Below are 14,016 nucleotides of genomic sequence, written 5' to 3'. Positions count from 1 at the left end.
ATCTCAATCGCTTGTTATTCTATAATCACCAAATCCTGTGATATAAGTTACTAGTTAACAAATTTTACAAGTGAGAGATGTAAGGAATGCTTAAGTGTTCAAGTAATGAGACAAAATGAACTTCTGAAGAAAGCTCTTTTCACTGTGATATTTGTGAGTGCTGCTGAATGCTTGTACTCCCTCTTGTCCCTGTCATTCTGTTAGCAGTTAAGGCAGAAACACTAGATGACCCCCAATGATTAATGCCCTATATAATCCCTTCCCTGAAGGTGGGCAGAACTGAGACTGCTGCTAGCCAATAGACTATGGGCAAAGGTGATGGGATGTCACTCCCATGACTACATTATGTTATATAAGACTGTCTTAGCAGACTGGAGAGATTTTCCTTGCTGGTTTGATGAAGTAAGCAGCCATATTGAAGAAGCCCATGTAGCAAGAGACTGCAGCTGGCTGATAGTACTTGAGGGAGCCCTGAGCTAAGACAATGGGACCTGAATGGAAAGATCCTGGTGACAAGAGGAGTGAAGAGAGACAAGTCCAATAGACCAAGCTACTTTTCCTCACAAGGAATATACTAATTGGTACATGGCTTGGGATAGATCTGGAAATTCACAGCAGCCAGGTGCAGAGCTTTTAGTAGAAAATTGTATGCCAAGGAAATCAGACTTGAAGTTCAGATTCCACCGGTGATGATGGGCCTTGTTAAATACCACAGGCTTTCAGTTGGAACCTCTGAAGGACTGTACCTAGGAATTAGGAAGGAGTAAACATAGACCAGATCTTAAGATTGATACCACACCTTGAATGAGCTCACTAACTGAATTCAGGTAATTTGCTCCTACTATAATTACCTTCAGAAACTAAAGCTTGGCTGTGTGTGGTGGCTCATGCCTCTAATCCCAGCACTTTGGGAGGCCAAGGTGGGAGAATTACTTGAGGCTAGGAGTTCGAAACCAGCCTCACAATATAGTGAGACCTTGTCTCTACAATAAATAAAAAATTAGCCAGGTGTGGTGGCTCACACCTGTAGTCCCAGCTACTCGGGAGGCTGAGGTGGGAGGATTGTTTGAGCCCAGGAGTTCAAGGCTGCAGTGAACTATGATTGTGCCACTGTACTCCAGCCTGGCTAACAGAGCAAGACACTGTCTCTAAACAAACAAAAGAAACAAAAGCTCATCTAGAGCTTCTACAATTTCTTATGCACAATGGCATTCAATCAAAAATTGCCAGGTATACCCAGAGTCAGAAGAAAAAAGTGGACAATAGAAGCAGGCCCACAGGCCTTTCAGATATAAAAGCTATGAATCATGGATTCTAAAATAATTGAATAATATGGTCAAGGAAATATATAACATTCATAAGAAAATATGAATTATTTTTAATAATCATTTATGCTTATTTAAAAATTTTCCTGGAGTTTCCTTTATTTTCTTGTTTGTCTAGGGTCTCAAATATACCATCTAATTTATGGAACTTCCCTTTTCTTTGGCATTACAATTCTGGATAGTTATTAACTTTGAGGGATGGGACTGGATTAGAGAAAAGGTACTGGCTCCATAGCAAGCTAGAAACTTCTTCTCTATAGAATAGTTATCTGCAGAGGATGATATTGCTTTGCTTCTGATATGCTTTGGCTGTGTCCCCACCCAAATCTCATCTTGAATTGTATCTCCCACAATTCCCACGTGTTGTGGGAGGGACCCAGTGGGAGGTAATTGAATCATGGGGCCAGTCTTTCTCATGCTATTCTCATGATAATGAATAAGTCTCACAAGATCTGATGGTTTTAAAAATGGGAGTTTCCCTGCACAAGCTCTCTCTCTTTGCCTGCTGCCACCCATGTAAGACATGACTCGGTCCTCCTTGCCTTCCACTATGATTGTGAGGCCTCCCCAGCCACATGGAACTGTAAGTCCATTAAACCTCTTTCTTTTGTAAATTGCTCAGTCTCGGGTACGTCTTTATCAGCAGCATGAAAACAGATTAATACAGCTTCCAAATCCTAATGGATTGTACTGTGACGCACAGGGACTTTCCAAGGGTGTCATACAACATTTCTATCTGGCACAGACACGTCAGCTCCATATGATATACTAGGTCATATGGCCCAAGAGACAGTGTGCATGACAGATCAGGTCTGTTTAAAAGTTATTCTTGCTCTGGGCCACAGCGAAAATTGGCAATTTTGTGGGTTAGTCAGTAAATGGACTGGAGCAGCATGACAAAATGAGGTTTATGGTGCCTAACACAAGCAGTGGTTTCTCAAAAGTAGTATAATTCTCTGTTGCAGATTTAATGGCCTTGCTCCAAAATCCCAGGGATGCTCTCACACTTCATTTTTTCCACCCCTGACACCTCCACGCCAAAGTCTGCCAGATCATATGATCTAAGCAACAAGGCTGTGTGTACCAAAGCTGTGTACTGTAGAGCCTTTCCTGCTCTAGGCCCCACTCAAAGCTGGCAGCCTTCTGTATCACTTGGTGTATGGGACAGAGAAGCACTTCTAGATGTGTAATATGTTACCTTTAGATCCCAAGGAGGCTTAACATGGGCTGTACTTCTCTTTTGCAAAATTAAACTTGGTCTCGTTGAGCTTGTGATATTCTACAGTCATTCTGTAGGATCTATCTGGTTTTTGAAAAGGCCAGAATGATTAATTAAACAGAAATATAATAGTAACCACCACTCCTTCATCATTTAGGTCTTTAATGGTGACACTATCATCCCCTAGAGTACAATATTGTTTTAAATTTACCATCTTGGCCAGGATGCCATTATTGCCTGGACCCATTAAGTCCCCACATGATAGGAGGGCCATGATGATGCTTTCAGTGTCTGTGTATTGATGTCAACTTTGAAAGCTTTTTCTGATAGTCCTAAAAATTTCTTGGTATTTCCTTTCCCAAGTGTATAGTCACCCAAATAAATGGCCATAGGTTACTTTGGGGAGAGACTAGGGTAAGCATTATAATCTATGCCTGCCATAAAACTGTAGGGTTCTTCCTCTGAGGCACATGGACAACTCTGTAGACAAATGGTTCTAGATCTGAAGATTGGCTCAGGTCTGGGAACTGAGCAAGGAACACTCATATTTTAATGAGGTAGTTGTCCTCAGACACCTGCTCTTTGAATCTTTCCTTTTTCCGATTGTAATATTAAATAGCTGACCTTTTGGGTACCCATCAATTTAACTCTTAGGAATGCCAGGCTTATCAGCAGAATTGATACAATTGAAAAAAGAATTAATGAGCTTGAGGCTGGGCATGGTAGCTCATGCCTGTAAACCCAGTACTTTGGGAGGCCAAGGCAGGAGGATCACTTGAGGCAAGGAGTTTGAGACTCAGCCTGGGCAACAAAGTGAGAACCCATCTCTACACACAGACACACACAGACACACACACATAGACACACACAGACACACAGACACACACACACACACAGTCCCAGCTTAGCCTGGGCAACAAAGTGAGAACCCGTCTCTACACACACACACACACACACACACACACACACACACACACACACACACACACACACACACACACACACACACACACACACACACAGAGACCCAGCTACTTGGGAGGCTGAGGTGGGAGGATCGCTTAGGCCCAGGAATTGGAGGCTACAGTGATCATGCCACTATACTCCAGCCTGGTCAACAAAGCAGGACCCTGTCTCTAAAAAATTTTTTTTTAAATAATAGAATTAATGAGCTTGAGAGTAAGCGTTCAGGGTTTCACTATTTAATATGATGTTGGCTGTGGCTTTTTGTAGCTGCTGTTTAACAGACTGAGGAATTTCCCTTCTATTCCTAGTTTACTGAGAGATGTTTATTTTCTTTCATGAATATATATTAATTTTCCAAGTGATTTTCCTGCAACCATTGAGATGATCATGGTTTATTTCTTTTTCTTAAGACAGCATCTCACTTTGCTGCCCAGGCTGGAGTGCAGTGGTGCAACCATGGCTCACTGAAACCTTGACCTCCTGGGCTCAAGCAATCCTCCCACATCGGCCTCCCAAGTAGCTGGGACTATAAGCATGCACCACTATGCCTGGCTAATATTTTAATTTTTTGTAGAAACAGAGTCTCCCTATGTTGCCCAGGCTGGTTTTGAACTCCTGGACTCAAGCAATCCTCCCACCTCAGCCTCCTGAATAGCTGGGACTACAGGGATGCACCACCACACCCAGCTACTTTTTAAATTTTTTGTAGATATGGGGTCTCACTGTGTTGCCCAGGCTAGTCTTGAATTCCTTCACTCAAGCAATCCTTCTTTAAATCCTCCCAAAGTGCTGTGATTACAGGTGTGAGCCACTGTGTCTGGCCTGCCTTCATTTTTGAATATTTTTTCTGGGTTTTGAATTCTATATCAACAATTTTGTTTTTTCTTTCTGCATTTTGAAGCTTTCATTCCTCTGTGTTTTGGGTTGCATCATTTCTGACATGAAGTTATCTTCCATTCCTCACCTTTCCTTTCAATCTTCAAGAATATTTCTAATATTTTAATAGATTTTTAAAAGTCCACCATATTTGTCATTTCTTGGTCTATTTTCATTATCTGATTTTTTTCTTAGCTAGGCATCACATTTCCTATATCTTCACATCTTAATATCTGATTGGATATTAAATAAATTTACATAATAAATTTACATTGTTGAATGCTATTTTGTTGTATTCCTTTAAAGAATGTTGGACTTCATTCTAGCAAGTGGTAAAGATGCTTCATTCTTTCAAGACTAATTTGTACCTTTGTTAGGGTAAGTTTAATGGTATCCTTCCCTCTAGGGATATTTTTATTAATTAATTAATTAATTTATTTATTACTTTAAGTTCCGGGATACATGTGCAGAACATGCAGGTTTGTTACATGGGTATGCGTGTGCCATGGTGGTTTGCTGCACCCATCCTCTAAGTTCCCTCCTACCAGGCCCTGGTGTGTGTTGTTCCCCTCCCTGTGTCCATGTGTTCTCATTGTTCAGCTCCCACTTATGAGTGAGAACATGCAGTGTTTGGTTTTCTGTTCCTGTGTTAGTTTGCTGAAGATGATGGCTTCCAGCTTCATCCATGTCCCTGCAAAGGACATGAACTCATCCTTTTTATGGCTGCATAGTATTCCATGGTGTATATGTACCACATTTTCTTTATCCGGTCTATCATTGATGGGCATTTGAGTTGGTTCCATGACTTTCCTATTGTAACTAGTGCTGCAGTAAACATACGTGTACATGTGTCTTTATAGTAGAATGCTTTATATTCTTGTGGGTATATACCCAGTAATGGGATCACTGGGTCAAATGGTATTTCTGGTTCTAGATCCTTGAGGAATCACCATACTGTCTTCCACAATGTTTGAACTAATTTACATTCCCACCAACAGTGTAAAAGCGTTCCTATTTCTCCACAGCCTCACCAGCATCTATTGTTTCTTGACTTTTTAATAATAACCATTCTGGCTGGCATGAGATGGTATCTCATTGTGGTTTTGATTTGCATTTCTCTAATGGTCAGTGATGTTGAGCTTTTTTTCCTATGTTTGTTGGCCACGTAAATGTCTTCTTTTAAGAACTGTCTGTTCATATCCTTTGCTCACTTTTTGATGGTTTTTTTTCTTGTAAATTTGTTTAAGTTCCTAGTAAATTCTGGATATTAGACCTTTGTCAGATGGGTAGATTGCAAAAATTTTCTCCCATTCCCTTCGAGGGCTATTTTATCCCCACTACTAAGACATGACTCCCGTGGGGTCTCCACTGATTGCCTGGGGGTGATTGACAAGAACTCTCCACTCTGACTTGCTAGAACTCACACATTCCATCCCTGTGTGACCTCTGGAAACTCTTCAGCTTACAGCTCCCCAACTGCTCTTTCCCTTGCCTTGTGGAGTTCCACTACACACAGCTTAATATTCAGTTACAAACCTAAGGGGACCTCATGCAGATTTCTCTTGTTCTCTCTTGTCAACTCCCTTTTCTGCTGAAACTTCCAGTAGCTTTGGACTTCCTGAGTACTGACCTCTTAACTCTGTGAACCATCATGTTCTTCTTCAAACCCCTGTCCCTGTATCACATTTTGCAAAGTACATCCAGGCAGGAAGCCAGGGCAATCATAGAGCTCACCTCATTTGTTTTCCTTTTCTCAGCTTTATAATCCTGTACTGCCTTTGTTCAATATACAAAAACTGTTACCTCATATAGTGTATATATATTATTTCTAGTTGTTTATAGCAGGTGGGTAAGTTTGGACCTGATTACTCCATCATGGCTGGAAATGAATTTTGGTATATTATTTGAATTGGGATTCTCAAAGCTTCTTGACCCCACAATTTGATCTCTTTCACTGGATTTTTATCAATTTTAACCATTGTCTCAAATATTATTCCTGTTCCAATGTTTCTGTCTTCTCTGGGACCCCAGTTATATGTGCTTTACCTTTTGGCTGTGTCCCAAATGCCTAACACTGTCTGTGTTATTTGCATTTTTTCCCTCCCAGTGAGACAAATCTATTGACTTGTCTTCACATTCATGAATCCTGTCTTCTGTTGTGTCCAATCTGCTGTTAAAACCCATACAGTAAGTTCTTGGCTACTGTATTTTGTTTCAGTTTGTAGCATAAATATTTCATTCATTTTTAGATATTACAAATATTTTGAAATCCTTCATATTTTAATCCATTTCCTTTACATCTGTTATATTAATGGTAATTTAAAGTGCTTTTGGCTAATTCCAGTATGAAAATCATCTAAGTTTTCTGCATTAGTTTTCTATTGCTGCCAAAACAAACCTCCAAAAACTTAGTGGTTTAAAACAACACCTATTTATTTATTTAGAGACAAAGTCTCACTCTCTTGCCTAGGCTGGAGTGCAATGGCGCAATCTTGGCTCACTGAAACCTCTGCCTCTCAGGTTCAAGCAATTCTCCTGCCTCAGCCTCCCAAGTAGCTGGGACTATAGGCACACACCACCATGCCTAGCTAATTTTTTTGTATTTTTAGTAGAGATGGGGTTTCACCATGTTAGTCAGGCTGGTCTCGAACTGACCTCAAATGATCTGCCCGCCTCAACCTCCCAAAGTGCTGGGATTACAGGTGTGAGCCACTGCATCTAGCCAACAACACCCATTTATTAATTCATAGTTTTGTAGGTCAGAATTACAGATGGGCTTAGCTGAGTTCTGTCTCACAAGGTGGAAATCATGATGTAAGCCAGGCTAGGAGCTTATCTGGAGGCTGAATCTGCTTATATGCTCATTAAGGTTCTTGGCTGAATTCTGTTTCTTTTGATTGTAGAATTGAGGTCCTCATTCTAGCTGGCTGTCAGCCAGGGGCTACTTTCAAATCCTGGAGGTTGTTCAAAGTTCCTTACTATGAGCCTTCTCCATATCAGTAACAGAATCTCCCTTGTGTTCTAATCCCTCCTGTACTTCAAATCTGTGACTCCCTCTTTTGCCACCCAACAGGAGAAAGTTCTCTGCTTTTAAAGAGCTCATGTGAAAACATTAGGCCCACTCAGACAATCTCCCTTTGGCCATTTAAAGTAACATAATCACAGAAGTGATATTTTATTGTATTCACAGCTTCTCCAGACACTCAAACTATTGAGGGAATGATACAATGAAGAGGGTCTATCACTGAATTATTTTTCTCAGCAAGGAACATCCCTGAGAAAGAGAATGCATCCCTGAGGGGAGGCCTCTGAAATGGCCACTTTGGGGATGGCTGTCTTTTACGGTTGTAGCTGAGGGATGAAATAAGCCCCGGTCTCCTGTAGCGCTCCCAGGCTTATTAAGATGAGGCAATTCCCGCCTAATAAATTTTGGTCAGTCTGGTTGTCTGCTCTCAAACCCTGTCTCCTGATAAGATGTTATCAATGACAGTGTGCACCCGAAACTTCATTAGCAATTTTAATTTTGCCCCGGTCCTGTGGTCCTGTGATCTTGCCCTGCCTCTGTTTGCCTTGTGATATTCTAGTACCTTGTGAAGTATGTGATCTCTGTGACCCACACCTATTCGTACACTCCCTCCCGTTTTGAAAATCACTAATAAAAACTTGCTGGTTTTATGGCTCAGGGGGCATCGTGGAACCTGCCGACATATGACGTCTCCCCCGGACGCCCAGCTTTAAAATTTCTCTCTTTTGTACTCTGTCCCTTTATTTCTCAGACCAGCCGACACTTAGAGAAAATAGAAAAGAACCTACGTGAAATATCGGGGGTGAATTTTGCCCGATATCTGACGCCCACGTGGTCTTTCTTTTTTCCTAAGTGCATGTGGGAACCTGATTCCCTTTGGTAGGTGCAGAGAAATGTCATTGGTTTGGGTCCACAGATACACGTGTTTGACTCCCTGATGACTGGTGAGTAGTCTGTGTATGGTCCGGGTTAACTATGGGTCACACGGAGTATAAAAATTATACTTATCTCTTCTATATTAAACTCCGGTTAAAACAGAAAAAGGTTCAAGTGCCCATGGGAAATATGGTCACTCTATTCAGGGCAGTGGTAAAATTCTGTCCTTGGTCTCCTGAAAAAGAAATCTTAGACGTAGACCTGTTGAAACAGGGAAGGGTCCGAGTAACCATGGAAAATATGGTCACTCTATTCAGGGCAGTGGAAAAATACTGTCCTTGGTTTCCTGAAAAAGGAACCGTATATGTAAAAGTATGGGATCATGTTGGTTCAACATTCTGGGAGCTGGTCCCGGCAGGGAATTATGTTACTGTCACTGTTTGGGGTGGTTGGGCCTTGGTGTGTGCTGTCTTGGTGGTGTGCCAATCCCGTGACCCCCTGCAGTTGCCACAGTTTTCTGCCTTTTCCTCTGTTTCTCTGCCTTTTCCTCAGCCTTCCTCTCCCACACGGCCTTCGTTATCTGCTCAGCCTCTCCCTTCGCCTACTCCTCCCCCACCTAACGATACTAAAAATTCAATGTCTAACTCTGGTAACTTTGGCTTAACGTTACCCCCAATGATCTTAAAAAAGTTTTGAGGGCCTAGTAGATACTGAGGCTGAAATTAATATTCCACATAACTCTTACAGTGCTCCCAGTCAGCATATGATGGAAAACATGGGGTTTGTTCGTGGGCTTGGTCTCGGTCCAAAGCATGAAGGGATTACTAAACCCCTCCCAATTACTATAAAATAAGACAGTAATGGTTTAGGTTATTCTTTTTAGTGGCGGCTGCTGCCACGCCTCCTGATCCTATCCCTTTACAATGGAAATCTGACACACCCGTTTGGATTCAGCAGTGGCCGCTTTCTAAAGAAAACTGGAAGCTTTAACTCAATTGGTTTCTGAACAGTTACAACTTGGAAATGTGGAACCTTCTCTTTCCCCCTGGAATTCTCCTGTGTTTCTAGTAAAAAAGAAATCAGGCAAATGGCGGATGGTAACCAATGTAAGGGCCATTAATGCTGTAATTAAACCTATGGGAGCTGTCCAACCTGGCATGCCTGCCTCTGCTTTAATACCTAAAAATTGGCCTCTCATAGTTATTGATCTTAAAGATTGTTTATATTGCTTTACATAAATTGGATTGTAAAAAAATTGATTTTACTGTACCATCTATCAATAATCAGGAGCCTGCAGCTCGTTATCAATGGAAAATACTTCCTTAGGGAATGCTAAATAGCCCTACAATCTGCCAGCTTTATGTTGGATAAGTGCTTTCACTAGTTTGAGCCCAATTTCCCCAGGCCTATATTCTTCATTATATTGATGATATTTTAATTGCCGCCCCCACTGATAAAGAATTAATTGACTGTTATCAAAGTTTGAACCGCCGTGTTATAGAGGCTGGATTACACATCGCTCAGGATAAAATTCAACAGACCACTGCTGTTCACTATTTAGGAATGGTGGTCGATAAACTACGTATTCAACCTCAAAAAGTTCAAATTAGGAGAGATACCTTCAAAACTTTAAATGACTTCCAAAAACTTTTGGGTAACATTAATTATTTAAGACCTACAGACAAGCTTATTTCTACCTCTTATACCTCTGCTCAAAAGGCAGAGTTAATTGCTGTAATTACTGCCTTACAGGATTTCCCCAAACTTTTAAATATTGTCTCTTATTCTACTTAATGTGGGAAAGAGGATATGCTTGTGTTTCACCAGGAGATCATCAAAAGAAAACCACAGAGAAAAGACGTCTGTGTCAGAGACTGTCCTCAGATGTGGTGAGATCTGTGCCAACTCCTCAGAAGCTGGCACACCAAATCACAATGGGTCTGATTCAATCCTCCCTGATGGCAATGGAGACCCATCTAACTAATCCCACTTCTCCTGATTACCTTTCTTTTTCTCCTTACAAACCTAAAAATCTCACCATTTCTATTAGCCTTAAAATAACATCCCTCTGTTCTTCTCTTCCTCCTTCAGCACTGAATCTCGCTTACACTAGGTTTTATTTAATGATTCTCCTCCTTATACTTTCTGTCTCACCAGTTTCCTCTCACACTGATTTACCTGCTACACATAATTATTCTTATTGGGCTTATCAGTTACAGATGACCATTGTCCTGCTCAATCAGGAGAAGAAGGCACTGCATTTAATGTTACCATGGGTTATAAATACCCTGCTCTGTGCCTCGAACATGCACCTGGTTTTATCCATCTAGAAACTCAAGTCTGGGCTGCTTATCTTCTGGGAGATGGCCAAATAGGAACAGCTCTGGTCTATAGCTCCCAGTGAGATTGATGCAGAAGATGGCTGATTTCTCCATTTCCAACTGAGGTACCTGGTTCATCTCATTAGGACAGTGGGTGCAGCCCATGGAGGGCGAGCCGAAGCAGGGCGGGGTGTCGCCTCACCCAGGAAGCGCAAGGGGTCGGGGATTTCCCTTTCCTAGCCAAGGGAAGCCAGGAGTGACTGTACCTGGAGGAGTGGTACACTCCTGCCCAAGTACTGTGCTTTTCCCACAGTCTTCACAACCAGCAAACCAGGAGATCCCCTTCCATGCCTGGCTCGGCAGGTCCCACGCCCGTGGAGCCTTGCTCGCTGCTAGTGCAGCAATCTGAGATCGACCTGGGACGCATGAGCTTGGCAAGGGGAGGGGGGTCAGCCATTGCTGAGGCTTGAATAGGCGGTTTTGTGCTCACAATGTAAACAAAGAGGCCAGGAAGCTCAAACTGGGTGGAGCCTACCACAGCTCAGCAAGGTCTACTGCCTCTCTAGATTTCACCTCTGAGGGCAGGGCATATCTGAACAAAAGGCAACAGACAGCTTCTCCAGACTTAAATGTCCCTGCCTGACAGCTCTGAAGAGAGCAGTGGTTCTCCCAGCGTGGCGTTCAAGCTCCGATAATGTACAGACTGCCTCTTCAAGTGGGTCCCTGACCCCTGTGTAGCCTGACTGGGAGACACCTCCCAGTAGGGGCCGACAGACACCTCATACAGGCAGGTGCCCCTCTGGGATAAAGCTTCCAGAGGAAGAATCAGGCAGCAATATTTGCTGTTCTGCAACCTCTGCTGGTGATACCCAGGCAAACAGGGTCTGGAGTAGACCTCCAGCAAACTCCAATAGACCTGCAGCTGAGGGGCCTGTCTGTTAAAAGGAAAACTAACAAAAGGAATAGCATCAACATCAACAAAAAGGACATCCACACCAAAACCCCATCCGTAGGTCACCAACATCAAAGACCAAAGGTAGATAAAACCACAAAGATGGGGAGAAACCAAAGCAGAAAGGCTGAAAATTCCAAAAACCAGAATGCCTCTAAACATCCAAAGGAACACAACTCTTTGCCAGCAAGGGAACAAAACTGGACAGAGAATGAGTTTGATGAGTTGACAGAAGTAGGCTTCAGAAGGTCAGTAATAACAAACTTCTCTGAGCTAAAGGAGTATGTTCTAGCCCATCACAAGGAAGCTACAAACCTTGAAAAAAGGTTAGATGAAATGGTAACTAGAATAACCAGTGTAGAGAAGAGCTTAAATGACCTGATGGAGCTGAAAACCACAGTATGAGAACTTCGTGAAGCATACACAAGCTTCAATAGCTGATTCAATCAAGCAGAAGAAAGGATATCAGTGATTGAAGATCAAATTAATGAAACAAAGCAAGAAGACAAGATTAGAGAAAACGAGTGAAAAGAAACGAACAAAGCCTCTAAGAAATATGGGACTATGAGAAAAGACCAAATCTACGTCTGATTGGTGTACCTGAAAGTGACGGGGAGAACAGAACCAAGTAGGAAAACACTCTTCAGGATATTATCCAGGAGAACTTCCCCAACCTAGCAAGGCAGACCAACATTCAAATTCAGGAAATACAGAGAACACCACAAAGATACTCCACGAGAAGAGCAACCCCAAGACACATAATTGTCAGATTCGCCAAGGTTAAAATGAAGGAAAAAATGTTAAGGGCAGCCAGAGAGGAAGGTGGGGTTACCCACAAAGGGAAGCCCATCAGACTAACAGGGGAGCTCTCTGTAGAAACCCTATAAGCCAGAAGAGGGTGGAGGCAAATATTCAACATTCTTTTTTTTTTTTTTGAGATGGAGTCTTGCTCTGTTGCCCAGGCTGGAGTGCAGTGGTGTGATCTCGGCTCACTGCAAGCTCTACCTTCTGGGTTCATGCCATTCTCCTGCCTCAGTCTCCCGAGTAGCTGGGACTACAGGTGCGTGCCACCACGCCCAGCTAATATTTTTGTATTTTTGGTAGAGATGGGGTTTCACCGTGTTAGCCAGGATGGCCTCAATCTCCTGACCTCATGATCCACTGCCTCGACCTCCCAAAGTGCTGGGATTACAGGCGTGAGCCACTGAACCCAGCCTCAACATTCTTAAAGAAAAGAATTTTCAACCCAGAATTTCATATCCAGCCAAACTAAACTTCATAAGTGAAGGAGAAATAAAATCCTTTACAAACAAGCAAATGCTGAGAGATTTTGTCACCACCAGGCCTGCCTTACAGAGCTCCTGAAGGAAGCACTAAACATGGAAAGGAACAACTGGTACCGGCCACTGCAAAAACATGCCAAATTGTAAAGACCATCAACCCTATGAAGAAACTGCATCAATTAACAAGCAAAATAACCAGCTAGCATCATAATGACAGGATCAAATTCACACATAACAATATTAACCTTAAATGTAAATGGGCTAAATGCCCCAATTAAAAGACACAGACTGGCAAATTGGATAAAGAGTCAAGACCCATCAGTGTGCTGTATTCAGAAGACACATCTCACGTGCAAAGACACAGATAGGCTCAAAATAAAGGTATGGAGGAAGATCTACCAAGCAAATGGACAGCAAAAAAAAAAAAAAAAAAAAAAAGCAGGGGTTTCAATCCTAGTCTCTGATAAAACAGACTTTAAAATAACAAAGATCAAAAGAGACAAACAAGGCCATTACATAATGGTAAAGGGATCAATTCAACAAGAAGAGCTAACTATCCTAAATATCTATGCACCCAATACAGGAGGACCCAGATTCATGAAGCAAGTCCTTAGAGACCTACAAAGAGACTTAGACTCCCACACAATAATAATGGGAGACTTTAACACCCCACTGTCAATATTAGACAGATCAATGAGACAGAAGCTTGACAAGGATATTCAGGACCAAGCCAACATAATAGACATCTATAGAACTCTCCACCCCAATCAACAGAATATACATTCTTCTCAGCACCACATACCACTTATTCTAAAATTGAACACATAATTGGAAGTAAAACACTCCTCAGCAAATGTAAAAGAACAGAAATCACAACGAGCTGTCTCTCAGACCACAATGCAATCAAATTAGAACTTGGGATTAAGAAACTCACTCAAAACTGCACAACTACATGGAAACTGAACAACCTGCTCCTGAATGACTACTGGGTAAATAACAAAATGAAGGCAGAAATAAAGATGTTCTTTGAAACCAATGAGAACAAAGACACAACGTAACAGAATCTCTGGGACACATGTAAAGCAGTGTGTAGAGGGAAATTTATAGCACTAAATGCCCACAAGAGAAAGCAGAAGAGATCTAAAATTGACACCCTAACATCACAATTAAAAT

The sequence above is a fragment of the Pongo pygmaeus genome, chromosome X (genome assembly GCF_028885625.2).
Source record: "Pongo pygmaeus isolate AG05252 chromosome X, NHGRI_mPonPyg2-v2.0_pri, whole genome shotgun sequence".
In the NCBI taxonomy this organism is placed as follows: Eukaryota; Metazoa; Chordata; class Mammalia; order Primates; family Hominidae; genus Pongo; species Pongo pygmaeus.
The sequence above is the reverse complement of the archived record's forward strand: the minus strand, read 5'-3'. Positions refer to the sequence as shown.